Source organism: Mustela nivalis (assembly GCF_964662115.1).
Source record: "Mustela nivalis genome assembly, chromosome: 3".
NCBI classification, from domain to species: Eukaryota; Metazoa; Chordata; class Mammalia; order Carnivora; family Mustelidae; genus Mustela; species Mustela nivalis.
Genome location: NC_139022.1, coordinates 152,113,582 through 152,137,679, shown reverse-complemented (window position 1 = coordinate 152,137,679; position 24,098 = coordinate 152,113,582). Strand labels below are relative to the sequence as shown.

Below are 24,098 nucleotides of genomic sequence, written 5' to 3'. Positions count from 1 at the left end.
TGATAAAGAATCTGGTATGTATGGAGGTAAGCAAGCAAGCAAACAAACTGGCCTTACACAATTTCATGGATGCTGGCAGAAGATACAAGATTCCAGGGTCAGAGACAAGACTTTACGACTCATGGCACAGCAAACAGCATAAACATCAGAATATTGGTGCCAGTTCCTCAAGCCCAAATTCCCACAAGGCAATGAGAAGAGAACCAAGTGACACCCACACACATAGAGGGTTGTTTTACAGGAAAGTTTATAGAACCTGAATCTTTTATAATGGCCAAAAAGGAAACAAAGCAAAAAGCCTGACCTTGGCTCTAGTGGGAGAAATCTTTTTTATACGAGGTTTATAGGCAATCTTGTCTTTTGTTCTAGAAGATTCTATCTCTATCTTTCAAGACACTTGCTATATAAAAATCTTTGAGAAGATAGTCTAAAACAAAGGTCAGAAATGCAGAAACATGAGAATTGAATAATTGTCTCTCAATATTTACATAATAGGTGGATAAATGTAGACGAGTACATCAATTCTTATAAAGAATATTCTAGTTTCCAACTGACTTCCATTCTCATTTCAGAGGCACTTCATTGGCATTTTGGGAAATGGTATCTTTTATTTTACCTCTCATGTTCTAGCCACCCAATTCTCTGTCAAATCCCTTAATGAAAGAAATACATAAACACTTAAAATATAATAGTGGAGTTCCTACTTAAATAAACACTGAGTTTAAAAAAAAATTAAGTGAAGTGTTGCAGAACTTCTACCATGAACTGAAATGAAATGTCACGAACTAAATTACTGTTCCAGCTGAAACAACTAAAAAGCCAGATAAAATGATGACACAATGGTTTTCAAGACATTGAACAGCAGGTAATAAAACACAGCGAACACTAAAAGAGGAGAAAAAAATAAAATGAATCTGCAATTGTCCCACCTTACTGCTTAGAGAAGTTCTCAGGATGTGGAAGAAGAAGGAAAAATTAGCTGGAACCAGCATCATCCCTGAGTTGAAGAGACATAGCTGAGAGTCTGAGGAGACCAAAATGGGTAGAGTTTGCATAGGAGTGTACTGGAAAGAACAGGGCTTAATGAGGAGCTCTTGAGATCAGCAGATAACCCACCATAAGTCTTCGACTGAGTGCTGAACAACATTTGTGTATCAGGAAATTACCTGAGGCCCACTGAGGTCAGGGTGGTGGGGATACCCAATGAGATTAGACCAAAGGTCATACATTGCCAAAAAACAGTCCCTGGTTCCACAAACCAGAGAAGAAAACCTCACAGTTCAGGGCTATTAGCATATATACAAGTTTTACCTTCATAATGGGTGAAAATTAGTCCTAGACTAAAAGCTTTCTGGTCCTGCCTAACAAAATCTAAAAGCAAGACCCAAAAGAATCATACTGTTAGATGAGTACGCTTAGTGATACCGTAACAAAAGTATTCAAAATGAAAAACAGAAGAGACTGAAGAGAAAGATGAAGAGAGCATCAGTGAGATCCAGGCCAACTTCAAGTGGTCTGTTACATAGGTAATTGGAGTTCCTGAAGTAGGAAAAGGAGATAATAATAATAATAGAAATAATGGTCAGGAATTTAATGAAAACTATAAACTCACAGCTCTAAGACATTCAGCAAAATCCAATATTAGAAACATGAGGAAAACTGAAGTACCTCACAATGAGATTGCATTAATAAAGAGATTCCAGTGATAAAGAGAAAAATCTTAAAAACACACAGGGAGGTCATTATGTGGCCTATTACCAAGGTTATAATATGCAAAAAAAAAAAAAAGAAAAAAAAGAAAGATAATTTACCAGATAATTATAGCACACTCCCAGTGAAAAGAATGCGATTTAGAAGGGACTAGAGCACATATTCCAAGTACTGAAATGGAATTCTATATCCAGCAAAAATATCTTTTTTAAAAAATATGAAATAATTAGGGTACCTGGGTAGCTCAGTCAGTTAAGTGTCTGACTTGTGATTTTGGCTGAGGTCATGATCTCATGGGTAGTGGAACTGAGCCCCCATCTGGACTCCTCACTCAGTGCAGAGTCTGCTTGGGATTCTCTGCCTCTCTCTCCTTGCCCCTCCACCTGCTCTTGAGTAAATAAAATCTTTTTTTAAAAAAATGTGAAATAATTGTTTTTTTAAAGATATAAAAGCTGAAAGAAGACATTACTAGCAGACCACAACTATAAGAAACATCAGGTAAAGTAACTCAGGCAGATAGAAAATTTTATCATTAGAAATCTGGATATAAAGAGCACCAGAAAGTATAACTATGTAAATATAAATCAGATGTTTTCCTTATTGTTTAAATCTTTTGGAATGATAATTGACTTTAAAGAAAAAACATCGTGAAGCTTATAATGTATATAAAAATAGAATGTAAATAATAATAGCACAGAGGTTAAGAGGAAAAAATGAAAGTATATCATAATAAGGTTCTAATATATTTGAAATTATATATCACATGAGCATATATTATGATAAGTTAAAGATGTTTACTATTAAACACAAAGCAACCACTAAAAAATACAACAGCATTACAGCAATTATCCAAAAACAGAGATGAAATGGAATCATCAAAAATACTTAATCCAAAAGAAGCGCATGATATGGTCTGAATTAGCCCTTCATACTTCATATGTTGAAATCCTAACATCCAAGTAATGGCATTGGGAGTTGGGCCTTTGAGATGCGATTAGATCATGGTGACAGAGCCTTCATGAATGGGATTGGTGCCCTTAGAAAAGAGACTTTTGAGATACCCCATCTACTTCTATTGGGTAAGGACACAAACAGAAGTCTGCAACCGAGAAGAGTGCTTTCACCCAATCATGCAAGTACCCTATTTTGGACTTCTAGTCTCCAGAATCACTGGAAGTAAATTTCTATTATTTTTAAGCCACTCAGTCTGTGGCCTTTTTTTTTTAAGATTTTATTTATTTATTTATTTGACAGACAGAGATCACAAGTAGGCAGAGAGGCAGGCAGAGCGAGAAAAGGGGAAGCAAGTCCCCCACCGAGCAGGGAGCCCGATGCGGGGCTCAATCCCAGGACCCGAGCTGAAGGCAGAGGCTTTAGCCCACCGAGCCACCTAGGCACCCCAGTCTGTGGCATTTTATTATAACAGACTAAAGGTACAAAAGAAGAAAAAGAGAACAAAGAACAGATGAGACAAAGAGCAAACACAAAGCAAAGTGAAGATTTAAATTCACCTTTATCAATAGTCATATTAAACATGAATAGCCTAAACACTGTAATTAAGAGGATTTTTGAAAAAGAACTTGCTTCCTACCATAAACACTTTAAATATAAGAAACTAACAGGTTAAAAGGAAAAGAATGGTTTGGTAGGCTAAAAAATAGTGCCCTGAAAAATATCCACATCCTAATCCCTGGAACCTATGAACACATTACCTTATATGGCAAAAGGGATCCCACTCATGTCATTAAGGATCTTGAGATGACAAAATTTCCATGTGGACCTACTGTAATCATGAGAGTCCTTATAAGAGAGAGATAGGAAGGTCAGAACAAGAGAAAGCCATGTGACAGTGGAAACAGAGATGAGTAAGAGGATGTAATGACACTATGCTGTTGGCTATAAAGATGGAGGAAGAAGCCATGAGCCAAGGCTTCTAGAAACTAGAAACGGCAAGGAAATGGATTCTTTCCTACAGCCTCCAGAAGGAACAAACCCTGATGATACCTTGACTTCAACCTAAGGAGACCAATTTCAGGCTTCAAATCCAGAACTATAAAATAACAAATTGGTGTTGTTTAAAGTCACTAAGTTTATAGTCATTTGTTACAGCAGCAATAGGAAACTAATATAGATGGGGAAAGATGTGCCATGTTAACTAACACTAATCAGAATAAAACTAGAGTGACTCTTTTAATATGAGACCGATTTTAGAGTAAAGAATATTGCCAGGGATAGAGAAGCTCATTATGGAATGATAAAGGAATCTGTCAATTCTTCTGGAGGACTTAACAATCCCCAAAAAGTTTTATCTAATAATAGAACTTCAAAAATGCATGAAACACAATTTGATGGAACTTTAGAACAAATTTTTCAAATCTATAGCTATAAATACAGATTTTAATATCTATCTTTCAATAATATCTCTTAATAATTCTACTAGAAAAAGTAGACAGAAAATCAGTTAAGATACGGACATCTTGAACAACAGTCAGCTTGACCTAACATTTCTAGAACATTCCACACAACAGTATACATATTCTTTTCATTTGCACACGGAACATAGACCACATTCTGAGCAATAAAATCTGTGTCAATTTAAGAGGATTCATGTCATATAAAGTATTTCTCTGACCACAGTGAAATTAAATTCTAAACCAATAACAGCAAGATACTTGGAAAATGCCCAAATATTTGGAAACTAAGTAATATAGGTTTTTGACAGTTTTATTTAGGTATAATTGACACAAAACTGTGTATATTTAAGGTATGTAAGTAATAAACTTTTAAATAACTTAATGGATCAAAAAATAAATGAAGGAGAAATTAAAAAGTACTTTAAAATGAAAAAAAAAGAAAGAAAGAAAAACAATATCAAAATATGCAGGATGTAGCTATAGCAGTCCATAGAGATAAATATATAGTTGTAACTACCTATATTAGAAAGAAAAAAGTTCTCAAATCAATGACTTCAACTTCAACTCTAAAAAATTTAAAAAAGACAAGCAAATTATACCAAAGAATTAAAGTAAAGTAGAAAGAAGGAAGGAATAAATATCAGAGCAAAAATTAATGACCAAAAACTGGAAAAATAACAGAGAAATCAATAAACCAAAAGCTGCTTGTTTGAGAATATCAATAAAATTGAAGAACCTTTAAACAGAATCATTAGAGGAAAAAGATAGGGAAAATAAAAATTAATAATATTAGAAATGACAGAGGTGACTACCTCAAATTCTACAGATAGTAAAAGAATCATAAGGAACTATTATGAGCAGCTTTATGCCAATCAATTTAACAATTTTTAAATAGACCAATTCTTTGAAAGTTACAAACTAACAAGGTTCACTCCGCGTGGTTCTTTTTCATGGCGCCTCAGAGGTGGTCGTCTGCTTCAGGGTGAAGCTGAACATCTCTTTCCCAGCTACTGGCTGCCAGAAACTCATTGAAGGGGACAATAAATGCAAATTTATGAGAAGGATATGACCACAGAAGTGGGTGCTGATGCTCTGGGCGAAGAATGGAAGGATTGTGTGGTCCCAGTCAGTGGTGGGAATGACAGACAAGGCTTCCGCGTAAAGCAGGGTGTCTTAACCCATGGCTATGTCTGCCCGCTACCATGTAAGGGACATTCCTATTACGACCAAGGAAGACTGAAGAAAAAAAGCACAAATCTGTTCCAGGTTGCACTGTGGATGTTGATCTTAGTGTTCTCAACTTGGTTATTGTTAATTTAAAAAAAAAGAGAGAGAGAGAGAGAGAGAAGGATATTTCTGGACGCACTGATATTACTGTGCCCTGCCGCCTGTGACTCAAAAGAGCTAGCAGAATCCGCAAACTTTCGAACTTGTCTAAAGAAGATAATGCCCACCAGTAGGTGGTGAGAAAGCCCCTGCACAAAGACAGTAAGAAACCAAGACCCAGAGCAATCAAGATTCAAAATCGTGTTACTCCCGGAGTCACACGACACAAATGTCAGCATATTGCCCAAATGAAATAGCATATTAAGAAAAATAAGGAGCAGCCTGCAAAATATGCTATACTTTTGGCCAAGAGACTGGAGAAAGCCAAAGAAAAACACCAGGAACAGATTGCCCAGAGAAAGAGGCTGTTCATTCTGGGAGCTTCTACCTCGAGGTGTGAATCCAATCAAAAATGAGATTTTCTAATAGTAATAAAAGATTAACATAAGATTAATTAATCTAAGATTAGACGTAAAAAGTCAGTCAGCATAAATAAATCTCAAGATAGAGTGAAAGTAGCCAGACAAAAAAGAGTTTACATGTGTGATTCCATTTATATAAATTTCTAGAAGGTGAAGACAACTCTCATAGGAAAGAAAGCAGATCTGTGGTTGCCTAGTGTGTGGGAGCGGTGTGACCAGGGCCCGGGAAGAGGGGAGAGGGCGGCTTAGGAAGGGGCAAGAGGAAAAGTCTTGGACGTGATGATTATGCCCACTAGCTTGATTATGGTGACGAGTTCAGGGGTATATACATATGTCTAGACTTATCAAATTGTATACTTTAAGTATGTAAGTTTATTTTATGTCAATCAGTAAGCCACATTTATTAACGAAACGGAGTTTTTGGTTTTGGGGTCCCCCCCCCAATTTGAGAGATCGTTTCTATAAATCTCCAGTCAGTCCGCCTGCTTTTAAAGTTTGAATTTGAAGGACCATCCAGCTATGCTCAAAGGGACTCACTTGAGACACGGAGGCATGTGCCTAGTCTACGCACATTTACTGCAACACGCAGAATTCCGCTCTGAAGACAGAGCAGGGAGAGAAGCTGGTGGGGCGGAGGGTATGGGCAGCAAGACTTGCTGGAACTACCGCCAGAGCTACCAACACAAAAAAACTGCTTCATTGGCCCACCGTCTCCGCAGGCAATACACAGGGTACAAAGTTAGAAAAATCCATTTTCCTTACTTCTGGCCTGACGTAAGTATTCTCTGGCCTGAAGCAGGACAGCCTGTTCCAGCTAGCTTGCTAGTTACGCCATCCTGGCAGGCCGCATGCGCAGCAAGTTCTCTTCCAAGTTACTGCCTCCCGGTTAAGCCCTCCAGGGCATTGCTGCGGACCTCGGACCTCGCTATAGGCAAGCCAAAGATTTGCATTTTTTTGCGCTGGGGAACTCCACTGAGGGGGATCAGTTCTGGTGCCTGGAGTACACAGTGCAGTTTTGTTTGATCTATTAAGGCAATTGAGATGTTGTAACTCATTTGCAACTGATTTGATTTTACTCCAAAAGTATTTCCCTCCAGCCTAGACTTGGCTTTGTGTCCTGGAAATCAGGAGAACCGTATGTGGGTAAAAAGTAAAGAGGTCTAATGAGCAAAGAACTCAAGGTCTCTCTGCATAAGAATATTTTAATTACTTTCGAAGCCCTGCCTCCCTCCACCCACGGGCGCGGGCGGCGGGGTTGGTGGGGGGGTGTTTCCTTCCACTGGGGTGGAGAACGGAGCTGCTGGGAATGCTGCTGGGGCTCCCAGAAATGCCACTACAGTTACCCTTGGCAATCTTTTATTGTGCAATGCCCTTTCTCAGGAAGATGAATACAAGCGGTACATACCGAGTGTCAGTCACACACTCAGCTACCACCGGTCTCATTAGGCAGACACTGAAAGGACCTTGAGGAAAAATAATGCCACGGAATCGGAACCCGGAATTCAGGGAAGAAGGGGGCAAGGGAAAGAAACTTCCTGCGACGGGGAAACCACTTCCAGGCAAACAACATGACGCCCAGTACGGTCCATGTCCCTCCCTCTGAGAGCAAAGGCCATTTTAAATTCCATCCCTTTGTCACCCGTTCATCAGTTCAGCCCCGCACGTGGGAGCCACAGGCACAGAGACGCAATAGGGAGAGGTCTCCTGTCCTGGACAGGACACCGCTTGTTTCTCCTAGAAGATCTGTGGAAGGAATGATGCACCAGGGTTGTTTGTTGTTGTTGTTAAGATTTTTATTTATTTGACAGACAGAGATCACAAGTAGGCAGAGAGGCAGGCAGAGAGAGAGGAAGGGAAGCAGGCTTCCCTGCTGAGCAGAGAGACCAATGCAGACTTGATCCCAGGACCCTGGAATCATGACCCTAGCTGAAGGCAGAGGCTTTAACCCACTAAGCCACCCAAGTGCCCCTGTTGTTTTTTTTTTGTTTTGTTTTGTTTTTGTTTTGTTTTTAATCTAGACCATTTAGGAGAGAAAAACATCATTTTCCTTCTACCCTCCTGAGTTCTCAGCTGAGACACCTGTGATGAAAGAGAGATAACAGGAGAAAAACAGAAGATCAGCATCTCTGCCTTATGTAGTCACAGGAGATCCGCAAGGAAAATGAGTAAACCCCAGAGGTGGCTTTAGAATTCAGGATTAATGCCATCTTAATAGGGAAAGAGGGAGGGATGCAGCCCTCTTAGGAGAGAGTAAGTGACTGGAGGGAAAGATGAATGGGTCCTTCGAAGACCAGATGGGAAGGTAGGACAGTTAGTGACAAACTCTGGGCGTGGCATTAACTTATAGTCTCCTCTCCAGTTGTAAGAGTCAATCTTCCTCCCTTGATGACATTCACAGGGAGGGAGGGGCTTGAGGACAACTGAGTTCCTTTTGTACAACGTGTCTCGTGGCAGATAGGGGAAAATCGGGGAAAGACATTTCCTGCCTTTACTGGTTTTCAAGTGCCTACAGCTCAAAATAATCAGTAGAACAAAACATACTGGGATGGCATGTCCTGAACTCCTGTCACATTTCTGCTGCCCTTGGGCCTAGAATTAGCTTTGAAATCTATGTGACTCACTTTACCTCCCTGGAACTCTATCTCTCCATCTGTAAAATGAGATTACACTCTAGTTTTCTAGCTTTAAGGCTGTATAAAAAGGAAACCACAGGTCCAAAATGGTGTCCCTTGGGTTAAGACCCCAAGTCAGTAAGCCAAGACTTCGTATTAACCTAACTCCAGTTAGCTTTAACCAGTCAGCATGGAATTTCCTGGTGAATATCAGAAAATTCACTAATAGACCCCTCTGACTCCTCTTATGAGGACAACCTTGCCAAAGCAATGCATTCCTTGTTAATACACTCCTTTCTTCCTTCTTTTTACCCTTCCTCTGCCTCTGAAGACCTCTCTTTTGCTTTGTTCAGTGGCACTCCCTCTACTTGCTAGATGAGATGCTGCCTGATGCATCAATCATTTAATAAAGCCAAGTAGATCTCAGATTTACTTGGTTGAATTTTGGTTTTTGACAGATTTGGTGTCAGCGATAGGATCCAAAGTGAACTTTTGCCAGCACTCAGGGACAGTAAGAAACAAACATGGTGCCTTGCTAACCCTTTTGAGTTCCCTTTTGCACCATCTCTGCCGGCTGTCGCTGACTCCCTGTTGGTTTGAGCTCTGCTCTTTTTGCTTTCAAGCTACCAACCCAGTTGGCTTCCCAGTCCAAGGTTGATGGGTCAGTGTGGACTGACAGATGGCTCTCACAGAGCACCTGTCCTTAGCCCTTGGTTTAGTCCACAGTTCCACGCTAGAATCCCTCCCCCAGTCCCCAGCTGCCCTCCGCATTTCCTGGCATTTGCTGCTTTACTCTTTCCCCATTTCCAAACCACAGTCTCTGTGTATGGAGTCTGATGACTTTGTCTATGCTGGGAATTGCTGGGGGTGCACACAGCCTTCTCTTGGCCAGTCTTGTTTTGTGTAAATAAAGGCTTAGCTAATGGGATCCTTAAATTCTAAAAGAAACCTTCCAGGATACCTGCTTATCTCATTTCTAAAAACTGATGCAGAGAGCTGTGACTATCTATAAAAATGGCAAAATCTTACTAAAAACAAGCTAAAATTACAGGGACCATTATGGGAAACATTTTAATTAGATAAAATCATTTGAGAAGTACACTTGAAAGAAAGGGTTCCCAAATTACACTGAATGGGATACCTCTTTTAACTGGCAAGTAAGCGCCTCCGAAAGGTTTCAAGATTCCAAAATAGTTCCATTGAAAGGTTTCATCACAAAAGACTAATAAAATTAAAGATGTGGGGGGAACATGAGACTATAAGACTGGCGTAATACCTACTGCTCCCCTCTTTCCTCCTCTGAGTACTCATTCTAATCTAAATTATTTTTCCACTCTGAAAAGAGTACAGAACTGTAAACAAAATTTCTCCAAGTCAATGGCCCTACAGACACCCCCATATCTACCTTCACAGGAAGGGCTCCCAGATGGGCAACCCCAACTTTTCACACACTTTATAGTTCAGATGATATATGTCGTCTTGGTAACTCCTTTGTAAAGGAGTTAATGATTTCTTTGGAGTCTTCCAGGACAATAGATAACATCTAAGGAATGACCAGGCAGAGGCATCATGTACCCCTCCCCAAGACCACTGACTCCAGACACCTTGACATCAAGACCCCTGGCTCCAGGGCATAAGTGACTTATAAAGGACATCTGAGCACTTGTTCTTGTTTTGACCAAATTCCTGGATGCTTGAGAGGACACATAGACCAGACTACTGTCTTCAATAAAACCTTCAGACCCCAAGTAAAAATAAGACTCTCTCGTTCCTTTTGTGAGTCGACCAAAAGCTCCATCTGCTATGCTCTATCACTTACGCTAGTCAGTAAACTCTGCTCTCACTTCCTTTCTGCATGAGTTTGATTTCTGTCCCTCTCGAAACCAAGGACCCTTTTGACTGGTCCTGCAGAACCCCTTCTAGGTCCTTAGACTCAGCCAGCCTGCATCACTTTCTCTCCAAGAGAGAGCTATTGCTTTCTTGCTTGTCTCATTTTGCATATCTGGGCTTTGGCTTTCTGCCTGCCTGGCAAAGCCCTGGTGGTTGGTTCTCTCTTTGGACTGTCTTTCGGAGTGACTTTGGATTTGGGGAACGTAATATCCTCTGCACCCTTGGGGGACCTGTCTTACACCCTAGAGGAAGGGGGGAGGTGATTCAATACTGCCAAAAATATTTAAAATTAAAAGTATGTTCCCAGAGGGAAAGAACCAAGTTGAGGATGATGCAGTAGGATAGGTAGATCAATCTCTGATGTCATTTAAGTTAACAACCCAATTCTCAGAGGAAATGAGAGCAACTGTCCTTATCTTATAAATCTTTTGTAAAAGAAAAGTCAGTTCTAGAGGCAATTTGAAATTCTTCTATTTTCTTACCAATCCCCAAACTTCCCCTGTTCATCAGAAAAGGTTAGTAAATTACAGGCCTTAGGAAACCGCCTTACAGAAACCCACATTCTTTCATTGTTCCTTGAAGCTAAACATCTTATCATGTCTTTGAAATGTAAACACAGCCCACAATCACCTGTGACCAAAAGAAAAAAGGGGAAGAGGCCTTTTTAAAATACAAACTGCTAAAAGGTTACTTGTTCCCAAACTCTAGCAGTTCCCTTAAGATTAATTTCAAGGACAGGGGCGCCTAGGTGACTCAGTCCTTAAGCATCTGCCTTTGGCTCAGGTCCTGATCCCAGGGAGCCTAACATAAGGCTCCCTGCTGGGGGGTGGGGGGTAGCCTGCTTCTCCCTCTCCCACTCCCCTTGCTTGTGCTCCCTCTCTTGCTGTCTCTCTCTCTGTCAAATAAATAAATAAAATCTTAAAAAAAAAAAAAAAAAAGATTAATTTCAAGGACAAATACAAGTCTTAAAAATCTTCTCCACAAATATTATTAACATAAGATCTTTGCATCAGTGTGTTTGTGTATATGTTATAATTGTGAGTTATTGTTCAACCTCCAAATGGTATTGCTAAAATTAATTTGTAAAAGAGCTCTATTTAGTGGGTTTGAAGACAAGTACTTAGAAGGACTGGGCAATTTAAAGTACTTGAAATGGAGTGCCTGGGTGGCCCAGTTGGTTAAGTGGCTGCCTACAGTTCAGATCATGATCTCAGGGTCCTGGGATAGAGCCTGAGTTGGGCTCCATGCTCAGTGGGGAGTCTGCTTCTCCCTCTGCCCTTACCCCACACTTGCAGGAGGGTGATGCATGTGCAAAATACTCAAAAAGATGGAAACTAAACCAAATTTTTTCAAGTTCATGTGATCTGGGAAAATGGTCAATACAAAAGCAAGTTTAAGGCTAATGGTTTTATTAAAACAGATATGTCTTTAGAGTTTTCAGCATTAAATATATAACTTTTTTTCTACCTGATTTCCTAGCCAGTTAAGTTTATATAATCTCTTAAAAGATTTACCACTTAAAAAAATAATAGCTTGCAATAATGGCTGAAGTTATCCAATGTTCAGAGAAGCTTTGTAGGTAATCTAAACATAATTACTGAAAACAAGTGAATTAAATAAAAGTAAGCAAGATAAGTTTATCTGCCCTTTCCCACATCTTTTTGGGTAACCTAAAACCTTAAAGTTTTGCTGAAGGAGGTTTAAACAATATGTTAAATTCTTTAAATATCTAGATGATTTCCAAATAAGATAAAACACTAAAACATTAACTAGTAAACAGAGGTTTATCTACTTTGGGCTTCCTATTACAAAGAAACTAAAAGATATTTGGATGTGTTAGTGCTACACTGGAAAATTGAAAAAAGCAGATGCTTCAAAAAGTTATGAAATATATTCATAAATTTGCAAATCTAAAGAATCCTGGTGTAAAGTTCACAATGGCTTACTGGTAGGCGTTCACTGGAAATTAAGGGTTGTGAGTTACAACTTCTAATTAATATAATTAAGACTATTGGAAATAATAAAGGAAATAATTCTATACACCAGGAAAGTGAGATGTATGTTTTGATAAGAAAAAACATGAAAAGAGAAAACATTTTTGTTGAGAAAAAAGAAAGTAACTTTGTCCTAAAGTAAAACTCGTGTAAAAGGAGAAAATTTAAGGGGCGCTTGGCTGCCTCAGTTGGTGGAGCATGGGATGTGTGATCTCAGGGTTGTAAGTTTGAGGCCCAAGTTGGGTGTAGAAATTACTTAAAAATAAAATATTTCTAAAATATAAATAAATAAATAAAATTAAAAGGGAAAACTGAGGACAAAAATCTAAATTTAAAAAGAAAGTTATAGATGTGTGGAAAAGAAATCCTTGGAAAGAACTTTTAATGTGTGATCCACCTGACTCCAACACAAGGCAGTGACAACGGGTTCTAGAAAGACTGTGACTCAACACAGATGAAGTCCATTCTGCTTCTGCAAAACATGGCCGCATGTTGCCAGACTACTGTTGTCCTCATATCCTTATAACATGGCAACAGCCTGCTCCTACATCGGGAAAATTAAGGTGTTAAACCGGCTGTAAGTTAAATGAATTCAGGGTTATGAGAAAACCAAGAGAGCCGCTTTGCTTTGTTCTTCCCAGTTGCCTGACAAACCCCATTTTTTGGTTTTTGCATTCCTTCACCCAGCCTAGTGTGTTTCAGACGACTCAGATTATAAATAGATGTTAGTGGGGAAACTTCCCTAAAACTGCAAATACCATCTGCCAGCAATGTCTGATTTGTCAGGTCCATCATCCTGGAAAAACTGTTCTGGTCTCCAGAGGCCTCAGACCTCCTCCCTCCAGGCCCTTTGGACACCTAGAGCTGACCTTATTCATACAGCTGCCACTGCAGACGTGTTAGCGGTATGTGCTTGTTACTGTGTGTATATTTTCTGGATGGCCTGAAGCCTTTCCTGATGCTCTCATTGTGGGGAAAAAAACTGTTTAAAAAAATGAGTTTTCCAGGAACACATGGGTGGCTCAGTCGGATGAGCATCTGACTCTTGATTTTGGCTCAGGTCATGATTTAGGGGTCCCAGGATCGAGCTCGGAGTCAGGTGCCACGCTGGGAGGGAATCTGCTTGAGGATTCTTTCTCCCTCTGTCCCCTTTCCCTACTCACACTCTCTTTCTCTTTCCCTCTCAAATAATCAATCCATCAATCAATCAATCTTTTGGAAAAAATGTGTTTCCCACTTGCAATAGACCTTCTGTAATACCAGTGACCAAGGCTCCCACTTCATTGAGCAAATCACATGAGGCTTATCTAAACCTTGTGAACTTCATGATCCCTTGCTGTCTTGTGCTGGTGCAGCCACCTACAACCAGTCTCTAATGCCTTCTGCTCAAGCTTGTGATCAGCAGGCGAAATAAGTCTTCCTGGGTCCCAGTTCAAAGGATTCTGTCGATCAACAGTTTAGAACCTGGGGATTAGGTATTCTAGAACATCATCAGAGAAATCCAGCTCTTGAGCCCCACTGAAAAGGAGCTTAGCAAGTGCTGCTGACCACTGACACTGCAATAGAGCTAGAAGGTAGCAAGCCCTGGCTTCACATTGCAAAGCTAAAGAAGCCTCCATGTGGCATGTGGTTCTGTACAGAGACCTCCAAATCAAACTGACGAGGAAGAGAAGCAATTGACTTTCAGGCAGACTATTTCTGCCCAAGACGGCAGATCAAGACTTCATAGTCTAAGTGAACACGAAACACTTTCTCCATTTTCTCCTTTCCTTTACTCTGGCATGGGCCTGGAAAGATAATACCTCATCTTCCTCTCCCCAGCCATTGCTAAGGATGGGGGTAAGCTCTGGAATTTAGGACATTTTATTTCAGGCTAGGGGGAAAAAATAGAACTGTGCCCCTAACTTTTCATAAGCAAAATAATACATCTCTTTGGTTGACTCCTCTGAATTCACATCGTTGAGTATAAAAGAATGTTCCAGGGGCACCTGCGTGGTTCAGGTGGTTAAGTGTCTGCCTCTGGCTCAGGTCATGATCCTGGGGTCCTGAGATCAAGTTCCGCATTGGCCTCAGTAGGATCCTGCTTTTCCTTTTCCTTCTCTACTTTCCCCTGCCCCTCTTCCCTGCTCATTCTCTCTCTCAAATAAATAAAATCTTAAGAAAAAAAAGAATATTCCAGGAAGCTTTCATGATTCAGGATTTACTCCTTTTGGCAGGTCCCTAGCTTCCCTGGCTAGGGGTAAATGTAAATAAGGCTCTGATCAAGAGCCTCTCCTTAATTCTTAAAGTATAGTACAGAATCTGCTGCTAAAGCAATAGTTGCCCAACAAAGACAGCTCTCTGGCCCAAGTTGTTCTTGATAATGAACAGCTCTTCATTATCTTTGAGCTGAGCAAGGAGGTGTCTGTGCTGTAGCCAACACCCTGTGCTGTACCTAGACTAACACTTGTTAAGAAATTAAAACTCAAATCCATAAAAGCAAAAACAAGTCAGTTGGCTTAAAAAGGTGATTCTTTCCTCAGGACCTTCCTTTGACTTAAGGATCTTGTTTGGTTTGGGTATTGGGAACCATGGTTTCAAAGTATACTCCAAACACTCGGAGTTATCTTGCTTATAGTAATCATAATAATCTCCCTGGCAAAAGCTCTAAATGCATGTTCCCAGCTGCTAATCACCAACCAAATGATCACCCTACAGCTGGAACGTCAGAAAAGGAACACAGAGGGTGACCAGTTTAACGAATGTGAACCTGAAGTTGGAACCTATGAATATTACAGGGGTGAAGCAAAAACCTCATGCCTTGGGAATGCCATGCAGAGGATCAATGAAGGCTTCCAGAACCACAGAGTGGTAGCTGAGAGTGGTGCTAATGTCTTACATTTTGATCAGATCTCTGAGTTAAGCTAAGAATCGGATCAAAAGAAAGGAATCGTTCCCAAAAAAAGAGGGAAGTTTAAAAAAAAAAAAAAAAAAAAAAAAGCACACACACCCAAAATGACGTCACTTAGCTGAAGGCCCGCAAGTCAGTAAACCAAGACTTAATACCTAACTCATCTCCAATTTCAATCCCCTAGGAATGTAACCTTTAACCAATCATCATGGAATTTCCTGGTCAATACCAGAAAATTCTGATAGACCCCTTCAGTTCCCGGCAGGAGGGCAACCTTGCCTAAACATTGCATTCTTTGCTGAGAAATTTCTTTCTTCTTTTTGTTATGCCCCTCTCTGCCTTTAAAAACCTTTTTTTCATTTAGCTCTCCTCTGTAGGCTAGATGGGATATTGCCCTGATATGTGAATCGCTTAATAAAACCAATTCCATCGTCAGATTTATTTGATTGAATTTTTTTCTTTTTTAACAGATTCATGAGCAGAATTAAGAAAATCCGCTTTGGGTTGCCTCTGGAACCCTGAGCTCATAGGACATCAGTCATAATGGCCCAGAAAGTAAAATTTGTCCACAAAAGAGAGCTGTTCTACTTTGTTTTGCTGCATTTTACTTTTTGGGTAGCATTTGTGGCGCTTACTGATAAATAAAACAATTGATCGGAGCTACAAAAAGCCAAAATTGCAAGGGCAGAAATGATTTCATAAGAAAAACGTTTCCCTGGCTCTCTGCGCCTGAAAACCTCCTTTCTGCATACAAAGATCAGGCCACCTTTGAGATTTTAGACTCTTAGTAGAAAGGCACAAAATTCCTATTTTGAATATTTCATGTAGAACTCCGAACCTAAATTAATCTACACAGATTATCTTAAAGTTCATAGTTACTGCTTCAGTTTATCTGGTCTTCATTCCTTTTAATAACATTTCACCAAATTTCCCTCTTTTTTTTTTTTAAAGTCTTTTTTTAATTTTTTTTTTTATTTTTTAAAGATTTTTATTTATTTATTTGACAGAGAGAAATCACAAGTAGTCGGAGAGGCAGGCAGAGAGAGAGAGAGGGAAGCAGGCTCCCCGCTGAGTAGAGAGCCCGATGCGGGACTCGATCCCAGGACCCTGAGATCATGACCTGAGCCGAAGGCAGCGGCTCAACCCACTGAGCCACCCAGGCGCCCCTTTTTCACCAAATTTCCTACGCAGAACGCCCTTTGTCCAACATCATGGAGTTCTATGCATCAGAGTTTTTTATTCCACACCACAGAACCCACTCTAGCTAGTCTGAGCTGGAGATAAAGTTCTTTTCTTTCAGGATATCAGTGTGGGAGGGGTTTTTCACCTGTGACCTTGTAATCAGGGACCCAATCCAAATTACAACTACCTGCTGTTGCTACCTGGGTAAACTAAGTCAGTGGAGCATCAGCTGACCTTTCCCTTCTTCTCTGTGTCTTCCCAGTTTTACTGAGATATAATTGACATATAACATCATCTAAGTTTAAGGTGTGTAGCATAATAATTCGATGCATGTATATAAAGTAAAATGATTATCATGACAAATTTAGTTAAAATCCATCACCTCACATGTTCCAATTTTTTTTCTCTTGTGAGGATGTTTAAGATGTATCCTAGCCATGTTCAAATAAACAATATAGCATTATTAACTCTAGTCAGCATGATACACCTTACCTCCCCACAATTAATTACTCTTAAAACTGGAAGTTTGTCCTTTTCGACCACCTGCACTCGTTCTCCTACCCCCAGCTCCCCATCTCTGACAACCATCGATCTGTTCTCTGTGTCTCTGAGTTTGGTTTTTTTTGCAGATTCCACATGTAAGTGAATATGTATTTGTCTTTGTCTGGCTGGCTTATTTCACTCAGCATAACACCATCAGGGGATCAGGGGGCATCCATGTTCTCACAAATGGTAGAATTTCCTGGGTTCGTTGTTTTTTTTTTTTTTTAATGGCTGAATAATATTTCACTGTATACATTTACCACATTTTCTTTATCCAGTCATCTATCAATAGACTCAGGGGTATATACATATGTCTAGACTTATCAAATTGTATACTTTAAGTATGTAAGTTTATGACAGCTTCCCTTCTCAAGCACCTGCATTTCTCCTCTTTACTGCCAAAGGCCTTCTTCGATAATATGGGAGTTTGCTTTATTGTGTATAAGCACACTTTAGAAGTGTGGGTGGAATTTTTCTTCTGGGGGAAACTTTTAACTGATAGAGGATGGGAATCAGCAGATAAATGGTCATCAAAGAGTATCCACCACAGGGAATACACTGAACGAGTGGACATGATAACTCAGCCCTTCGAGATCAGCCAGCGTGTCCTCAGCCACCATACTGCATACACATGGGCCCATGAAGAGTGTGGCAATAATGTCAAGCATAGATGTCCTGTATGGGTCCAACTATTGTTGTGTTCTCTCTCACTTAGGCCGATCTAGTAATTGCCATTGCTCAACGTCTAACGTGTTAGCCCACGTAATAGTGTTGAGCCCTTGATCTGATAGATACTACCATTCAAGGATACTAACCATCTCGTTGGTGGCAAGTTGATTCCATCGGATCTCTTCTACCATAAGGGAAAGTAATTCTTTCTACTTGATATTGATAAGTATAAGTATTCCAGGTGCAGGTTTGCCATCTCTGCCCACGATGTCTTGGCTAACACCTAACTGAAAGTAGAATTTCTGAATTACTAATGTAAGATCCTGCCTAATGTTGCCTTGGATCAAGCAACCCAGATAGCTACTTTACTTTACCATAAGGAGGTGTGACAGTGGGCTATGACCATGGAATCCATTTGTTGTTTCCATGTCTTAGCTACTGTAAATAATAGCTGCAATGAACAGGGGATGCAGGTATCTTTTCAGAATAGTGATCTTGTTTCCTTCAAATATATACCCAGAAGTAGGATTGCTGGATCACGGGGTAGTTCTTTTTTTTTTTTTTTAAGGAACCTCCATACCATTTTCCATAGTAGCTATACCAATTTACATTCCCATCCACATATATGCTTGGTGATGAGGGCTATCCCTGTGGATAGATTACACTGTGATGTGAAGCAAGGAGAGAGTTTGGAAGTAGTGACAGGCAGTGGGGAGGAAGCAAGCATGTGTAGCAGATGGCTCTGATGTGAGAGTCACCTGTAGCTGCAGAGGCAACTTCTGAAGGGCTCAGACTCGGCTTGCACCGGCAGTGCCCCACCTCACGTGCTGCATAGTTTTCCTGCATTTCAGTCCTTCTGCATTCTGCCGGGCCTTTGTAGGATAGGTTAGTGCAGACTGTGGGAGCAGGAATTTCATGTCCCCAAGGGCAATTCAGCACAAGGTACAGTAGAGTAGGTAAATGCTCCAGCCTCCCCATCTTCAGGTAGACAGTCTGGAGGAGCAATGGTATTGATGAGGTTACTGCTATAGGCAACTGAGATGTAATATTTTGGAACCTCCTGAGAAAGCCTGTTGAATGCACCTCAGAATTATACCACTGAAGGACAAGAACATTAGGGCATTGAGGGTAACGACCGTTTCACACAGTAGCAGGTGAACTCTGGTGGGTTAAAGAGATATAAGAAATGCTATTAGCAGCATCTGCCTTAGTCACCCTTAGTAGTTCCCAGATCTGCTCACGCCCTACCCTCATTTCACTCTCTAAATGATGCTTAAGGGTAAAAGCCGGAGTCCCCACTGCTGCAGCTAAGACAGTTAATGGGAAACCTGAAGTCCCTTTGGCCTCTGCTAGACCCAAAGCAACTGATTTTATTTTCTCCTTCCCTTTGCATCCATTCTAGTTGGATCTCACACTCAGTCAGAACTTTTGCATTCCTAGGTTGCTTTTCCTTGAGACCATGCAAATCTTTGAGATGTCTGACCTTGATCTCCTTAATCCTTTGTTGCCGAAACTGCCCTTCCTTCAGGCACAGAATTATCAGAGGCTCCTTTATGGATCTACTGAGTTCAGACCCTATACAGCCTTACAACAAAAAAATCAGTCTCATGATTGTCAGTATTGATTACCACCACCAGTATACTAACTTTTTTTTTTTAGCCTTGCATAGTCTATTGACACAAGAGTATCAGTCATAACATTACATCCAGTGGAATCCCAGTTGTGTCCCCTAGTAGAAGTGTTATCTCCTTGGAGACCAGGACCTTAATTCTGTAGACCCTAAAGTTGTAGGAATAGGAAATTAAAACTCCCTAATTGGGACAGTGGTGATGAGAGTGAGGGTAGTCAGTTCAACTTCCATCCCTCAGTTCCATCTTGTATTTTAGCTACCAAAGACAAAGTAATCTACCCAATAATCTACCAAGGACAAAGCACCATGTAATACACTTAGATCCTTAAAAGTGTTATTCTCCAAGCTGGAGCCTTGTCTGTGTCTTTAAGAGGACATTCCAACTTTTTATCATGCTGGCAGCTTCTAGGAGATATAATATATAGTAGGACAAATGGATTCCATGGTCATAGCCCACTGTCACACCTCCTTATGGTAAAGTAAAGTAGCTATCTGGGTTGCTTGATCCAAGGCAACATTAGGCAGGATCTTACATCAGTAATTCAGAAATTCTACTTTCAGTTAGGTGTTAGCCAAGACATCGTGGGCAGAGATGGCAAACCTGCACCTGGAATACTTATACTTATCAATATCAAGTAGAAAGAATTACTTTCCCTTATGGTAGAAGAGATCCGATGGAATCAACTTGCCACCAACGAGATGGTTAGTATCCTTGAATGGTAGTATCTATCAGATCAAGGGCTCAACACTATTACGTGGGCTAACACGTTGGACGTTGAGCAATGGCAATTACTAGATCGGCCTAAGTGAGAGAGAACACAACAATAGTTGGACCCATACAGGACATCTATGCTTGACATTATTGCCACACTCTTCATGGGCCCATGTGTATGCAGTATGGTGGCTGAGGACACGCTGGCTGATCTTGAAGGGCTGAGTTATCATGTCCACTCGTTCAGTGTATTCCCTGTGGTGGATACTCTTTGATGACCATTTATCTGCTGATTCCCATCCTCTATCAGTTAAAAGTTTCCCCCAGAAGAAAAATTCCACCCACACTTCTAAAGTGTGCTTATACACAATAAAGCAAACTCCCATATTATCGAAGAAGGCCTTTGGCAGTAAAGAGGAGAAATGCAGGTGCTTGAGAAGGGAAGCTGTCAGCTTGCCAAGAACTGTCTGCAGCTGCTGGTATACTCAGGTGAGAGAAGGTGATACGGGGGGGGGGGGGAGTATCAAAAGCATCTGCTATAAAGAGAATATGTGTCAAGTCTCATGCTATCTTACAGAAGCTAGAGGTTTGAACAAAAGCTTCCCAAGCATAAGCAAGATTAAAAGAAATTAAATAGAAGCTGTATAGAGATACAACAAAAAGAGGATAAAGGAATATACATGCAAAAGACAAGTGAATTACCAAAAGTGGAAACTCAAGAAATAAGCAGATTTTCTTAGAGTATGTCCTATAGAAGAATTTTTTTTAATATTTTATTTATTTATTTGACACACACACAGAGCTCACAAGTAGGCAGAGAGGCAGGCAGAGAGAGAGGGGGAAGCAGGCTCCCTGATGAGCAGAGAGCCTGATGCGGGATCCTGACTGAGATCCTGACCTGAGCTGAAGGCAGAGGCTTAACCCACTGAGCCACCCAGGTGCTCTCTATAGAAGAATTTAATAAGAATACCACTTCAGTAAAGTAAGAGTACAAAGATCATATAACAACATGGCATGGAAAAGGAGATGCAGAATGCTAAGAGCATATTGAAAATATCCCAAAACCCTCCCCACTTATATCAGATAAGTAACCAGCATCCAGCAAAAGATGAAATAGATATGCCTGAATTTTACATTAAGGGTATGAAGGAACATGTTAAGAGAAAAAGAGTGAATATATAAGAAAAACAAAAGAAATGAAATGAATGAAGATAATATGCTAGACAGAGAGAACAAAGACAATTCGTCCTAAATATATATGTGTCCTTGAAGAAAAAAGAGACAATAGTAGGGGGGCAATGTATTCACAGATGTAAGATCATATAAATTCTCCTTGAAGGAAGAAAGAACAGAATCTGTAAACTTGGAAGAGTACATGACATACCAGGTAAAACTGATACAACATGATGTCATGACATAGTTTAGTTCAACTACTAAACTTCAGGAATAAAGGTATCTGTGTGCGTACAATATTTCATAATAAAATATGTAAATCAAAAAATAAATAAAGGGAGACTTCTGGGCAGGTAAAAAAGTCATAAATAAGGGCAAAATTTCAGGATGACCCGAGGCTTATACCTAGAAATTTTAATTACAGAAGTCATTGGAATAATGTGTATCAAGTTCTGAAGAGTAAGTCCATAGATATACTCAAACAAGCCCAAAAAACACAGATAGAAAGCCCTTGCGTCTTCCAACTATGTGAAATATTAGGCTTCTTTAAAATACTGAATTCTAGCTTTTTTGCAACAGGTTTGCCGCCAGAACACAGGTGTCGTGAAAACCACTACTCAACCTAAACCAGAATGGGGAAGGAAAAGACTCATATCAACATTGTCATCAGACACGTAGATTCGGGCAAGTCTACCACTACTGTTCATCTGATCTACAAATGTGGTGGGATCGACAAAAGAACTATTGAAAAATTCAAGAAGGAGGCTGCCGAGATGGGAAAAGGCTCCTTCAAGTATGCCTGGGTCTTGGATAAACTGAAAGCTGAACGTGAACGTGGTATCACCATTGATATCTCCCTGTGGAAATTCGAGACCAGCAAGTATTACGTGACCATCATTGATGCTCCAGGACACAGAGACTTTATCAAAAACGTGATTACAGGCACATCCCAGGCTGACTGTGCTGTCCTGGTTGTTGCTGCTGGTGTTGGTGAATTTGAAGCAGGTATGTCTAAGAACGGGCAGACCTGTGAGCATGCCCTTCTGGCTTACACACTGGGTGTAAAACAACTAATTGTCGGTGTTAACAAAATGGATTCCACTGAGCCACCCTACAGCCAGAAGAGATACAAGGAAATCGTTATGGAAGTCAGCATCTACATTAAGAAAATTGGCTACAACCCCGACACAGTAGCATTTGTGCCAATTTCTGGTTGGAATGGTGACAACATGCTGGAGCCAAGTGCTAACATGCCTTGGTTCAAGGGATGGAAAGTCACCCATAAAGATGGGAATGCCAGTGGAACCACACTGCTTGAAGCTCTGGATTGCATTCTGCCACCAACTCGTCCAACTGACAAGCCCTTGCGTCTGCCTCTCCAGGACGTCTACAAAATTGGTGGTATTGGTACTGTCCCTGTGGGCCGAGTGGAGACTGGTGTTCTTAAGCCTGGCATGGTGGTCACCTTTGCTCCAGTCAATGTTACAACTGAAGTCAAGTCTGTTGAAATGCACCATGAAGCTTTGAGTGAGGCTCTCCCTGGGGACAATGTGGGCTTCAATGTCAAGAACATATCTGTCAAAGATGTTCATCGTGGCAATGTGGCTGGTGACAGCAAAAATGACCCACCAATGGAAGCAGCTGGCTTTACAGCTCAGGTGATTATCCTGAACCATCCAGGCCAAATTAGTGCTGGATATGCACCTGTGCTGGCTGGATTGTCACACAGCTCACATTGCTTGCAAGTTTGCTGAGCTGAAGGAGAAGATAGATCGTCATTCTGGAAAAAAGCTGGAAGATGGTCCCAAGTTCTTGAAATCTGGTGACGCTGCCATTGTTGATACGGTTCCTGGCAAGCCTATGTGTGTTGAGAGCTTCTCTGACTCTCCTCCTCTGGGCCGTTTTGCTGTTCGTGACATGAGACAGACGGTTGCTGTGGGTGTCATCAAAACAGTGGACAAGAAGGCAGCTGGAGCTGGCAAGGTCACCAAGTCTGGCCAGAAAGCTCAGAAGGCTAAATGAATATTATCCCCAATACCTGCCACCCCAGTCTTAATCAGTGGTGGAAGAACGGTCTCAGAAATGTTTGTGTCAATTGGCCATTTCAGTTTAATAGTAAAAGACTGGTTAATGATAACAATGCATCATAAAACCTTCAGAAGGAAAGGAGAATGTTTTGTGGACCATTTGGTTTTTTTTGTGTGTGTGGCAGTTTTAAGTTATTAGTTTTTGAAATCAGTACTTTTTAATGGAAACAAATTGACCAAAAATCTGTCACAGAATTTTGAGACCCATTAAAACAAAAGTTTAATGAGAAAAAAAAAAAAACTGAACTCTAGGAAACAAACTGAGCATTGCTGGAGGGGAGGTACGTTAGGGGAAAATGGTGACTAGGTGACAGGCACTAAGGGGGGCACTTGACGTAATGAGCACTGGGTGTTATACGCAACTGATGAATCTCTAAATTCTACCCCTGGAACTAATACTACAATATATGTTAACTAAATTGAATTTACATAAAGAATTTTTTTAAAAACCGTATCTTCCAAAAAACCTACTTAATGATGAAATCTAGCCCTGGAAGCCAGAGATCAAAATAGTCCAGAGTTCAAGAATCTGAAATGGTAAAAATCAATGTAAAAAGGATTAGTGATGTGCTCCCAATCTATTTAAAGTAGCTCTAAGCAACCGGATAAATGTTTTTTTATTTCAGATAAAAACATAAATATTGATTCAACAATTAAACAGAAGTCATTAATGATATAACATAGCCAAAAATAATACAAACCAAATTGACCTAATATTTATAGAACACTATACCCAACAATTTCAGAATATTCACTCTTTTCAGATCATGTGGAATGTTTATAAAGAAATACCATATACTATGCTATACAATAAATCTCAATAGAATGAAAAGTACTAAGATCA

General features: G+C 40.3%; 2 pseudogenes across 2 annotated transcripts in view; both read left to right on the top strand.

Moving 5' to 3' along the window:
• Positions 1-5,866, top strand: part of LOC309860965 (small ribosomal subunit protein eS6 pseudogene) — a 50,449-nt pseudogene extending 44,583 nt beyond the window's left edge. Inside the window, exon 2 of the transcript in view lies at positions 5,051-5,866. The product of the transcript in view is annotated as a small ribosomal subunit protein eS6 pseudogene (transcript). The remainder of the gene's footprint in view (positions 1-5,050) is intronic.
• Positions 5,867-21,784: 15,918 nt separating this feature from the next.
• On the top strand, positions 21,785-23,495 carry LOC309861374 (elongation factor 1-alpha 1 pseudogene; annotated as a pseudogene). Its single transcript has one exon. The product of its transcript is annotated as an elongation factor 1-alpha 1 pseudogene (transcript).
• The last annotated feature ends 603 nt before the right edge of the window (positions 23,496-24,098 follow it).